This window comes from Ursus arctos, unplaced genomic scaffold (genome assembly GCF_023065955.2).
Source record: "Ursus arctos isolate Adak ecotype North America unplaced genomic scaffold, UrsArc2.0 scaffold_3, whole genome shotgun sequence".
NCBI lineage: Eukaryota > Metazoa > Chordata > Mammalia > Carnivora > Ursidae > Ursus > Ursus arctos.
The window spans coordinates 28,842,195-28,855,199 of NW_026622985.1; the positions used below are offsets into that span (position 1 = coordinate 28,842,195).

The 13,005-nt window shown below is 41.8% G+C and overlaps 1 protein-coding gene across 10 annotated transcripts in view; it reads right to left on the reverse strand.

Annotated features, from left to right (window-relative positions):
• The window catches only part of ELAPOR2 (endosome-lysosome associated apoptosis and autophagy regulator family member 2), a 251,430-nt gene that overhangs the window by 85,507 nt on the left and 152,918 nt on the right, over positions 1-13,005 (reverse strand). The window lies entirely within an intron of this gene.

The window sequence follows — 13,005 nt, forward strand, 5'->3', positions numbered from 1 at the left end:
TCAAGTCACATCAACATTGGGAAATCAGGTGTGTAAGGTGTGTGTGTGTGCGTGTGTGTGTGCGCGCACGTGTGCATATGTGGGCATGCGTACACATGGAAAGAATACCAGTTAAGAAATGAGTTCTGAAATCAGAAAGGTCTGCGTTTAAATTCACATCCCATTACACCAAGTACAATCTGTGTGATACTGGGCAAGCCGCTTAACCTCTCAAAGCATCCAATTTCATTAGAAAAATGAGAATAATATTTCCTACCTTGTATGGTTGTTGTGGAAATTAATTAAGATAACACATGTAAAATGTTAGGTATGTTAGGCTACACTGCTTTAGCACTTGACGAATGGTTGAATTATTGAATTATTATCCTAAGGACGGTGAAGGTAGAGATGATGATACAGAGAAAGGAGTTAGTGCAGATGTGGTAAGGCACAAACTGTTTTGAGTTTCTGTTTCTTCTACTTCAATTTCTGCATATACTTAAGATAAAATGAGAAGGGATCTTAAGTTAGAGAGGTGGAATTATCAGGCTGGAAGCAAAGGTTTTATACGGCAGAAACAAAATTTAGTATACCCTTCAGGCAATCACCTCTGAATATTATTTTTTTCCACTCAATCTTTTGACCAAGCTTGACAACAGGTAATCTGAGATTAAGTTGACAGTATCCTGGATTTCAAATATACCTTACTATCAGTTAAGGGCAAATCTACGTACCTTAAAAAAAATCAATAAAAGCAGCCAAATGGAAAAGACTTTCCAGATGGAAAGATGGGAAGAGGGAGAGAAGAAGGGAGGGAGAAAAGAAAGCAATAAAAATTCACTAAATTTGGGAAGCCTGGGTGGCTTAGTCGGTTAAGTGTCTGCCTTCAGCTCAGGTCACAATCCCAGGGTCCTGGGATGGAGTCCCACACTGGGATCCTTGCTCAGTGGGGAGCCTGCTGCTCCCCCTACTTGTGCACTCTCTTCCCCCCCTCCCTGTGATAGATAGACAAAGTCTTTTAAAAAAAGGAGCTTACTAAATTTAACCACATACAAAGGTTAAGCACAAAAGTTATCATAAAGTAAAAGATAACAACACAACAAATCAGTGAAGAAACAAATTACAGCAAAGATTAATTAACTTAACAAACCTGTGTTTCTAAAAACCAGCCCAGAGAAGGACAAATAATTATTTGAAATATGGTCAAAGACCATAAGCAATTCATTAAAGATCAATACAAACTAAAAAAGTTAAACCTCACCAAAGAAATACAAACTATATTCATCAAGTTGACACAACATTTTTAAATAATGTTTAAAAGCTTTCTGAGGTTACAGGGCAATAAAAGGAGCACTTGTGGCCTTCCCATCAGAGAGTTAAGTGGTACAACCTTTCTGGAGAGCAGTAGATCTGTAGGTATCAAAAGCTTTAAAGTGTTCAAAAATTTGAACCCCAAATCCCTCTGGTAGCATCTAATCCAAGGGGGAAACCTATTTAATGTGGTCACTGATTTCTGTGCAAAATCGCTCATCATAGGTTTGATATAGGTAGAAGGAGCATAAGTAATAGGTGAACATTATAGGACATACATTCTTTATCTGGTATTTTTCACATACATCTATTTCATTAAATACTCATTAACAATTATATGGTTCAGGAAGGACCGTGAATAATATTACCATTGTTCAACTGAAACTCCAATTGAGTAAGTGATTTAGCCAGGGATGGCCAGCTAGTATGTAGCATAGCTGAGAGCCAAAGTCAAGCCTCGTGTTTATCTACCAAGGGTTCTCAGTTTATATCATGCCATTATGCTTCAAAGAGAAGGTTACTGTTTTAAAATAGAAGGAGTGGTAAAAGTTTCTAATATAAAAGCCTGATGGTTACACAGTCTACCAGTCATCTTAAAGATGGCTCATATTCAAACAGAATACAAGAATACACAGAGAAACAGGAACCCTCTGATGCCCCCTGTCTCTGTGTTCGTTTTCCATGGCTGCTACAAGAAGTCACCACACAGCCATTGAAGATAGCACTCGTTTATCCGTTCACAGTTAAGGAGGCAAGAAGTCCAACATCAGTATCACTGGACCAAAATCAAGGTGTCGGCCTTCCTCCAGAGGATCGAGGGGAGAACTCACTCCTTGCCTCTTCCTGCTTCTGGCGGCTGCTGGCATTCATTGGCTTATGGGAGCATCACCCCAGTCTCTGCCTCTGGGGTCACACTACCTTCTCCTCTTCTGTCTTATCTCCCTCTGCTTCATACTTAGAAGTACACCTGTGATTACATATAGGATCCACCTAGATAATAAAGAGTAATTTCCCCATCTTAACTTAGTCACATCCTCAAAGTCCTTTTTTCCAGAAAAGATAATTCATGGGTTCCAGGGATGAGGACATGCATATCTTTTCTTGTGGGGGCAGGAAACATTATTCAGCTTACCACAGTCCACCCTCTGGCCCCAAAGATGCATGTCTCTCTCACATGCCAAATACCTTCACCATAACCCAACATCAGCTCAAGTCTCAGCCTATTACAGCATTGACTCCAAGTCCAAAACCTCATCAGTATCTCATCAGCTCAAAAATTCCAAATGTAATCCTCTAAATCGGGTATGGGGACACTCTGGTTATGATCTATATCGGGGCAAAATTCCTCTCCATCGGGGATCTGTGTTACCTGCTTCCAAAATACAAGGGGTTTGGATCTTAACAACAGTTACAGATATTCCCAGTCCAAAAGGGATAAACCAGAAGGGAGGAAGGGAAGGAATAAGTCAACAGTCCCAAATAATTTCAAAAATCCAGCAGGGCCGATTCCATTAGGTTTCAAGGCCTAGAAATAATCCCCTGTACTTTACGGCTCCAACATGGCACCCAAGGCTCCAACCTCAGAGCTGTTCTCAGGTTTTTGTTTTGTTTTGTTTTCTGAAAAGTAGAACATGTTTGCAGCTGAGCAATTTTCTTAGGCTGTTTCTTGACTGTACAATTGGGGGATTCCAACAGCCTTCCTCCATTTCCTCCACCTCTGTCTCTTTCAGTCAAGCCGGCAGTATTTCTGCTGATGTTACCAAATACCTTGTGGGTCTCCCGTGCGTGTCACAGGATTCACGTCATTAGGCGGACAAGCCTCCACAGATCTTTCTTCGACAGTCCCATCCCTATTCCTGGCTTCTGCTGAGGTGGTTAAAAAGACCCATGATTCAGACACCTAATTTCTGTAGCGCTAGCAAAAGGTTTTCCAGACATGCTCTTTGGCTTCTTTCTCTCCACAGCATAGTTTCCCAACTGTGTGTGGGTCTCCTAATTTTACCATCTTTTGCAATCTGGACAAAATTTCCCAAATCATCAAGTCTGGTTTCCTTTTTGTTTAAGAATTTTCTGTCAATTTGCCTATTTCCTCTCACATTTTACTATAAGCAGCAAGAAGAAACCAGGCCATACCTTCAATACATAAATCTCCTCTGGAAATAACCAAGTTCATCACTTGTAAGTGTTGCCTTCCACACAACCATAGAACAAAATTCAGCTACCTTTTCTGCTACTACATAACAGGGATCATCTTTCCTCCAATTTCCAAAGGCATATGCCTCATCTTCTTCTCGGCCCTAACCAGTAGCACCTTTACTATTTCTACCAACATTGTGCTTATGAGTTTCCATTTTCTCTAAGAGAATCTTGGCTTTTTCCACTGTGCTCCTCACTGAGTCCTCGCTGGCAGTCTCTGATATCCCTATCTCTGCCAACAGTCTGTTCTAGGCAATCCAGGCTTTCCCTATCATGTGCCTTCAAATTCTTCCAATTCCTGTTCCTTACCCAATTCTAAAGCCACCTCCACATTTTTAGGTATTTGTTACAGCAGCTCCCCACTACCAGATAGCAAACTCTATATTGGTTTTCCCATGGCTGCTGTAACGTATTACCACAAAGTTAGCAGCTTAACACAGAGATGTCTTCTCACTATTCTGGCTTCAGATATCACTGAGGCATCAGCCAGGCCAGGCTCCCTCTGGAGAATCCAGGGAAGCATCCATTCCTTGCCTTTTCCAGCTCCCAGTGGCCACCAGCATTGGTTGGCTTGTGGCCACATTACTCCAGTCTCTGCCTCCATGGACACATGGTCTTCTTTCTCCTCCCACTGTGATTGCATTTAGGGCCCATCAGATAATCCCCCATCTCAGGATTCTTATTCACCCCTAAAGGTAACATTCACAGGTTCCAAGGATTAGGACTTGGGCAGGGGAACATTATTCAGCCTATTATAATCCTCCATTGCAGAAAAGCCTTGACCAGCCATGCACTTATGTAATGACTCTGTTGTTTCTCTTGTTCCCAGTTATTTGTATTAGGAAGTCTTTCCTATTTTCATATCCCACTGAGAAGTTCCTGGCCCTCGTATGTAAAATGCAGGTAATTTGTTATCATCCTTGCAAAATAATGATGCTGAGAAGTCTGACATGAATTTCAAATGAAGGCCCCAGAATAAATAGGAAGCTCAGAAAGCTCTGTTTGACCACTGGACCACTGCTTCTGTGTCATTCAAGTTGCCAGTGAGGAGATGAGAACAGCAATAAGAACAGGTCAAAGGCATATTGTATTCTCTAGCTATAATGGTAGATGTCACATGCCAATTAGTTTCCTAAAATTCTTTATCCTACCTGCCTCCTCCAGATAACTGACCTCTACTCTTATGTTAAAAAATTCTTAGGATTGCAGCAGGAAGCTTTAATGTGTTTATTTATAATTTAAAGATACTGAAATGCAGACCTATTTCATGGAGAGGGCAGTACTTAGGGTCAGGAATTTAGATTGTAGGCCAAGCTAGATGGGTTTTAAATTATTTACTAGGCTACTTTATCTGGGCTGGGAACAAAGCATTTTTTAAAAATCTGTTTCTGAAAGCGACCCTTAAATCCACAGCAAAGATGTAAGAAATACTATGATGTAGTAAAATCACTAAAGATACAATCTCTACTCTTCAAATATTCTGAGTGGCATTCACGGTACTGATTTACAGCCAACTCCCCAAAACTCTAGCCACAGACCCACCTAACCATTGAACACTTAAATTGTTCCTTTGGAAAGGAAAATTCCCAAGTGTTAAAGAGCAATTAAAAAGGTAAAATTTTTTCTTATACAAACATGGAATTAATACACATCAAAGATTTTATTTATCATCAATCAGCAAGTCAATCAATAACATGTTAACCAGTTCAAAGGAGAATTCAATGAACACACAGAAGCGGGCAATCCAGAAAGTAAAATGAACTAAGAGAAGCAGAGGGGTAAAAATATCAGTTTGCATTCCAAAGGATAAAACGCACTCTCATTTCCACGGACAGGAGTCATTTGTAGGACTACCGGTTTCCTACACCTCAGAAATGTTGTAAAGTAGTTCAAAGACAAAGGTACAGGCTCCCATAGCAACTGATCTTTCAGCAAAGGGCACCAAGCAGGACACCCGCCTATTTCAACATGTTTCACAAGTTTTCCTGCCAAGTTATGGGGGTAGAATTCCTGATAATTTTCCCTCCGTTTCAGGCTCCAGGTAGGTTATCACCAAACAGATTGACATGAGTCAGAGTGCACTCTAAGAACAACACAACGAGGTCACAAGCCATACTCTCCAAAACATAAACTGGACGAAACATTTGGCCCTACTCCACTCAAAAGATGGCGGCTATTTAGACATGTCTGCAAATCCCAGAATGCTGGGGCATGGAGACACTGCCCCCAAATAACAAAATGATAGGATCCTTTGAAAAATTTACAGGGTAAATATGTGGGAACCAGGAAACAACCCCAGAAATAAACAGAACATGGAATTACTCCTGATCACCAAACACTTAAGGAAAGATTATCCCTCAGTAGAATTCATGGTACATCCCCCTCCCCCACCCCTGCACACACATGCTCTCTTCCCATAGAAGTTTTGGCCTTTGGGCTTCCATGTTCAGCTCTGCATCACCCAATTTTAGAAGTCCGTTTAGCCAGAATCCTCCCTTACCCCGAAGGCTCCTCTTAATAATTTTTCATCCACTGACCCTCCACCCTGCTCCTTGCTAATAAGGAGGACACCCCCAAACACAAAAGTCATTTATAGTACAAAAGCTTCATGACACTCACACAAAATCTGGCGTACCATCTCCCAATTTTTTTTTTAAGATTTTATTTATTTATTTGACAGAGAAAGAGTCAGTGAGAGAGGGAACACAAGCAGGGGGAGTGAGAGAGGGAGAAGCAGGCTTCCTGCTGAGCAGGGAGCCCGATGCGGGGCTCAATCCCAGCACCCTGGGATCATGACCTGAGCCAAAGGCAGACCCTTAACGACTGAGCCACCCAGGTGCCCCATCATCTCCCAATTATGATGACAACTGTTATAATTTAACTACACATAGGCTAGCCAATGCTTCAAATAAATCTCATATATAAAAATAATATGCATATGTACATATATATCTTGACAAACACATATTTTATATAAAACATTAACATATGTAATGATTTATGCCTATATCAATATATACCATTTTTATATATTAACATTAGTATATATCATTCTTTACTTTGTGGCACTTAATTAGTAATAAGTACTATGGCCTAAGTGCTATGGGGAAGATTTAAAATACTTAAAACACATAGTCCTTGTACTCACTAACCTTCTGATTTTGTTGGAGCGGACTGGACACACACACACACATACCATATCATTCTGTAAGACAGCGTAAAGACAAAGGGCTCCAAAGTGGAACAGTGGCTTCACAGGTCAGTGTTCAAGAAAAAACTCCAGCTGGTGAAAATTACCCACAAAAATCCCTTAACTCCTCCGTTAAGTACAATGCTGTAGCACTTCTCAATCACCTCATGATAGCCAATTTTTCCCTAAGCCTTCTAGCAGACCCCTATTTCCTAGCACCCAAATGGCTTACTTTTTAGGTGCCATGTTTTCTGGAAAAATAAGGTAGAATGTGCATGATGTGACTTCATTGTATAATGAGTTCAGAGTCAGACCAAATATCTGTGAGCTGAAACCACCAGAAAAGGCTTTGAGGCAACATCCCTGAAAGACAGTAGGGATCGTAAGTCTTCTAGGGCCACTAGATCCTTCATAAATCAGCCAGTGTGATAGGGTGTGACAAATGGCGAGATGAGGCCTGAAGGTAAGATGCCGGAAGGTATGCAGTGAAATACAGCAGCCTAAGGACAGAGAGACAGACGCCTGACAGAGTGAACTAATAACAAACGAAGCGGCCTGACCTTCTGGACTCCGAGGTCTGTTCATGCCTGTGACCCGCCCATGAGAACTTCAGCTCCCATACGCTCCCTGCCTAGCCTTGAAGTCAAGTAAGAGGTGACCACAGTTAATCACCAAGACCCACTAGACGAGCACAAACTGTAGCACAGAAGCAAAAGGATCGAGGCAGGAAGAGGACTGGGGCCTCAAAGAAGAATAAGTGCTGATACTTAAGGGAACACACACAGAGGAATGGGACCCAAAGAAGCAAATGTAATCCGTTTTCTTCATAGAGGGTTCCTTCTCTCTGAACATTTTTATGTAAAGCACTGAGAAGAGCAGAGCCCAGACTGCAGCTCATCTGGGACAAAAGCTCTGGAACTGAAGTGCTCAGCGAAGAGCCTGGCACCCATATTTGAGAAGGCGAGGCAGCAAGAAGGGAAGAGAGCGCGAGATGGGAGGGCAGAGCGCAAATACTTCCACTCCGATTCCCGTGAGTGCGCATACTCCTCTGACTTCTGTGGGAAGGTCAGGAGGGTGAGACTACTTCATGCAGACACACATCGGTCTTGTAATAAAAACTTCCTTAGCCTACATTACCAAGGACGTGTGCACCGTAGCCGCGTGCAGCAATATTTATATTCAGATTTTTCTTTTAAAGAAAGGAACATGAAGTTACCATGGGAACCTCAGGCTAAGTAATAGGTATCTGATCTATTTATGACACATCCTCTTCTCTGCATTTGCAGACACTACTGCTTTTTAGAAATCATTTTGAAAGAGTTCATGTTTTAAATCTGAGCTCAATGTCTATCTTTGTAAACAAGGCCTTTCAGGTATTCGTTGTGTAAACCAATATAGATTTATTGGGCACTGCCCATGTGCCAATTGTAGACATGTGGATGCTGGGAATACTGCAATGAACCAAGCAGCCAAGTCCCTGCTCTCATGGGGCTTACTTTTTAGTGTCAATGAAAGTGCCCAGGGCTTCTGGGAAAGATCCAGCTTAGACAATTTTCCTTCTATGGTGTCTCTGTGCAAGCTTGTAAAGGGGTAGGCAATGAAATGGCAGCAACAGACCCAGTAGGCAATGAACTGGCAGCAACAGACCCAGTAGGCAATGAACTGGGAGCAACAGACCCAGTAGGCAATGAACTGGCAGCAACAGACCCAATCTCACACCGACCACTGTGAAATTGAGATAGGGAAATGGAAGGGACCCTGTGAGAAAACAAAGTTGTTTTTCTTCCTTTGCTTCTTCTCTAGCTTCTATCCTTGCTAGGATCTTCACCCCCACCCCACTCTGCACAGGCCTTAAAATGCAAATAGCATATGTCCTCCTTAAAAGGGACAGGAGTTAAGGATTTCTCTAGAATAGATAACATCTAAGGAAGGACTGCGTGAGAATGACCTGATGAAGCTATCATATACTTATTTCAGACTGCCAGCACTAGCTATCTCCACACCAAGCCCCTCTGGCTCCACAGAATAACACTTGGCTCTTGTCTTTGCTCTAACCAGCTCCTGGATGCCCAGGAGGACAGGTGCACCAGACCACAGTGCTCAACAAAAACCTCCAGACCCCAAAGACAAGACTCATGCTCCTGTCCTTTCTGGGTCTCCCAGACTGACTGTCTGTATCTGCGTGCATGCTCTCTCTCTGTCTGTCTCTCTCTCTCTCCCATAAACTCTGATTTCACCTCCTGCTGGCTCATGTTTGACTTCCATCCTGCATGAAGCCGAGGACCCCTTGGACACCCTGCGGGTCCTTGGACCCGGCCTGCCTGCATCAAAACACAAGACCCTGAGCAACTCAACCAACACTCTGCACCCAAATTCCTCTGCATCTTTGAAAGAAAAATCTATGTGTGTACAATGATAGTCCATATCTCATATTTTCACAGTTCTTAATAAAGGGAAACCAACTACCTCCAGCACTATCCTGCACTGTGAGGGCAAGTTTCAAAAAAAGAAATTCTAAGCCAAGTCTACCGATGAAGAAATGAAGGAAACTTCAATTTTCTCAAGAAACCTACAGCTAGGCAATCTATAATAATATCAATATTAAACATATTCATTTTAAAACTCTCATAGAAAGTACTAAGGAAAATGTGTTATAAAGTCTTTAAACACATGCAATCATTATGTTATTATATAACTACATTTAAACTTGCTGAATTAAATATATGTTTCTCTTTGCTCCCACAAACCCACAGAAGAGTAATACCTCAAGGGAGTAACGAGTGAAAACAGTAATACTTTAAGGTGACAATAATAAAGAGATTAGACGTGAAAATGACAATAGATGCAGGTGTCAACAGTTTTTTGGGAGATGAAAAGCACAAGATGAGCTTTATTGACTAATCAAAGCAAGAAAATCTGAAAGCTAAGGGCTACATAGGCAGATGATAACAAGCAGAAAGTGGATTTGAGCTGCAGGAACTCTCATAGTTGAAAGCATCAAGTATCTCAGAAAGCAAAAAAATCTACAAACAGCGAGACCGGTTGAAAATCTGAAGCATATAGACCCTTCCTTCCCAACTCCCTTCCACATCATGGTGAGAGACAAGGATTATTTCCTCTAGAAAAACAGAATTAGGGAGGTTATAGATTCAGAGACATGAGTGCAGCAGATGGAAGGAAAGGCCTTACTGACAACAGGGGACCGTGTGAACAGTCACCTACTGAATGATGACACCCACCTCAAGGACACTTTGTCAACAACACTGAAACCCGAGCCCAGCCAACTCCAACACCGCCGTCTTTTCCATTTGGACCACCATCTCCAAGACTAGCAGAGCCACCTTCCTGCTCCCAAAGAAGCCCTCGGGGGAATGTGACACCTCACATTAGGACTGTTACCCCTATCATTTCAGCTGATTTTCACATCTGCTTACATTTAAATTGAGATTAGCTGGAATCTCAATTTTGTCCTTTGTCCACAAATACAATAATTATTTTTGTTATTAACAATAACACTAACAACATCTGCAGAACCTTAAAAGCTTTCCAAAACAATTTTCATAACATTTTCCTACTTGAATCGGGCCGCACAATAGCCCTCAGAGTGGGCAAGGGTCTTATCTCCGCCATCATGGCCACTGTCCTTTTTCATTGACCGTCTCCTGCAGCCTGGACTGACTACCACCAACAGCCTAAGTGGCACCTGTCTCCTGCTCCTCCTTGACACTCCCCAGCCAGTTCTAATTACGTCATCCCTGCTCAAAACCCTGCAACGCTTCTAGCTGGCTGAAGAAAAAGTACATTATCCTAGCATAGTATAAAAGGTCTTTCTTGATTCATTCTCTATCTGCTTCTCCATATTTCATTTCTTACCCTGTTTCATGTATGAAATATTAAAAGGGGATCAAATATGCTATCCTCTTCCTTGCCTCCAGGCTCTAACACGTGCCTTTTTCTCTGCCTGGAAGGCTCTCTCTGCTGGAACCTGGTAATAGCCTCAGGACACATGTACAAAAACAAAGCACCGTGTAGCAGGTTCTCTCCCAGGCTCACCCCTAACATTTGCAGGACCAAAGGCAAGGGTCTAAACCGAGGTGCCCTTTCCTCTCCTATATCCACCCCATACCTTAAACAGCCTCCACACATACAAGTGACGACCCAAGCGGCACATCCAGTCTGTCAGCGCTCCTCCCCCCGTTGCAGTCTACAATCAGGATGCACCTAGAAAAAGTCCAGGAAGGCCCTGAAGGCAAACCTGAGCCTTCCAAAGTCATGTCATCCACAGCATGATATAAAAGGGTGCGGGGAGTGCAGGACATGACATCCAGGTGGGCACGGCTCCTTGGCTTGCTGACAAGACAAGAAGAGGAACACAACTGGAGAAAGACCAGAATTAGGCCCTCTACAGCAGAGACCAAGGTAGGAGCCACACTTGCCTGGTCTGAATGTGGTACCGATCCCCATTATATAACAACATCCAAACAAAAAAGAGATCTATCACTCGGAATATAGAATTTCCTAGGAGGGAGGGATAATCGGTTTACCTTTTGAAGGGTTTCTTGAGTGGAGGTAATTTTTCTTTTTTTTTTCCTAACCCAAATTAAAACTGTACCATGGTATGCAGAATTCAATTTTCCAAAAGGGAGAAAAGCTAAATCCTTGGAAATCCACCTGTTATGTCTAATTACATATGGCGCAAGCTTATCTGCCTGAAATAGAAACTACAGTTTTTTTATATGAATCAGGCTGAAACTGAAAAGGCACCCTTGCTTCTGCCAAATTTGAGCAACTACTTACTATTTAATAAGCACCAAGAGAAACTGCATCAAAAGTTTCAGAAATATATTAAATATACCCCATGACACATCAACTCCACTTCCATTTCCATTCATGTGACCCAAGAAAACCACAATAGGTTTGCATTTTCGGATTATGTAAAATACTAAAAACTTGAAAATAATCTAAACGTGCAAAAATAAAAGACTGGTAAATAGATTACTGCGTACTCATGACAGGTCCACTCTAAAATGATAATGCCAGTGCCGTACTTAATAACAAAAATACTTCTGATGCTCCAGCGTCATATCAAGGTTAAGAAACACTATGCCTGAACCCTTTTAAAGTGTATGAGTGTATAATCACTACATGGAAAAGTGACTCAGGTATGTATCCCAAAAGGCTGACAACAGTGAACTGAATGCCGAACATAGTGATTTCTATTTTCTCTTTTGTGATTCTGTATTTTCACATTTTTCTACAGTTACGATGTATTGCTTTCTCTGAGTTCAGGCAGGTGCTTTGCTAAGACATAAAAAATGTTCGTATTTCTCCTGACTTTAGGATAAAGTACCTGGTAGGACATGCAAAAATTCAAAGGATATTGCTGAAGGATTATTCCATTACCATTCCTCAGTTTCTCTGATGAGTGTCAATCACCCAGCAAGGCCTTAAGGGCAAAAGTCCCAAGACAGGGGTCAGATAAAATCTGTGCCAGGTAGCATGGAAGAGAAGACCCAGAACTCAAGTGCTGTATAAGCAGGCAAACAGAAGGAGGATTCTGCTAAAAGGAGGGAAAAGAAGATGCGAATAGCCAAATGGGCAAAAAGAGGACAAGGAAGTGGAGGAGTTCTGAAAACATACTTTACTGACTTCCGTAAGCCATCACTGGCTCAGGAAGAGCCAAACTCCACATCTGAATCCACCTAAGCCACGGGCAGAGTTCAGCCAGAAAAGATTTATAAAAATACATTTTAAATTCAAAAGCTAATAATCGTCAACGCTGCCACTTGAAATTGAGCTTTACTTGTAAAGAGTGTCTACAGAAATAGCATAGGTGATAAGTGGCTCTAACAGTTTGACATCCAAATCATGGGTTTGCTTGCAAATTCTGTGAGCTAAGTAAAAATAAGCTAGTTAAGTTTTTTGCACTCAACTGATGTTATAAGAATCTCTCGAATCAACAGAATTTTTAAAAATCCTCATAAATCTAATAACACCTACTGTCATAACTACACTCCTAGAAAACAAACTTAAAATATCTATTAGAAGGTTCTTCTTTTTAATCAGAAAGAGTAAGAGTTGCTCTGTCTGGCTAGCATCCTTCTCCCATTTCTTCAGGTAACAGCATGCCCCTTGCCCTCACTACCTTTTGGGGAAGTATTCTAAGATTCCATGCAGTTCTGACTGGACAGCCAAGCTCAGAACACCCTAAAATGAACACGTTATCTGGCCCATATCAGTAAATCCTCACTGGTGTCGGCCAAGATGGAGAAAGCCCACTACAGCTTCTCTTTCCCAACGTGCGCCCCCCCCCCCCAAAAAAACCAAAA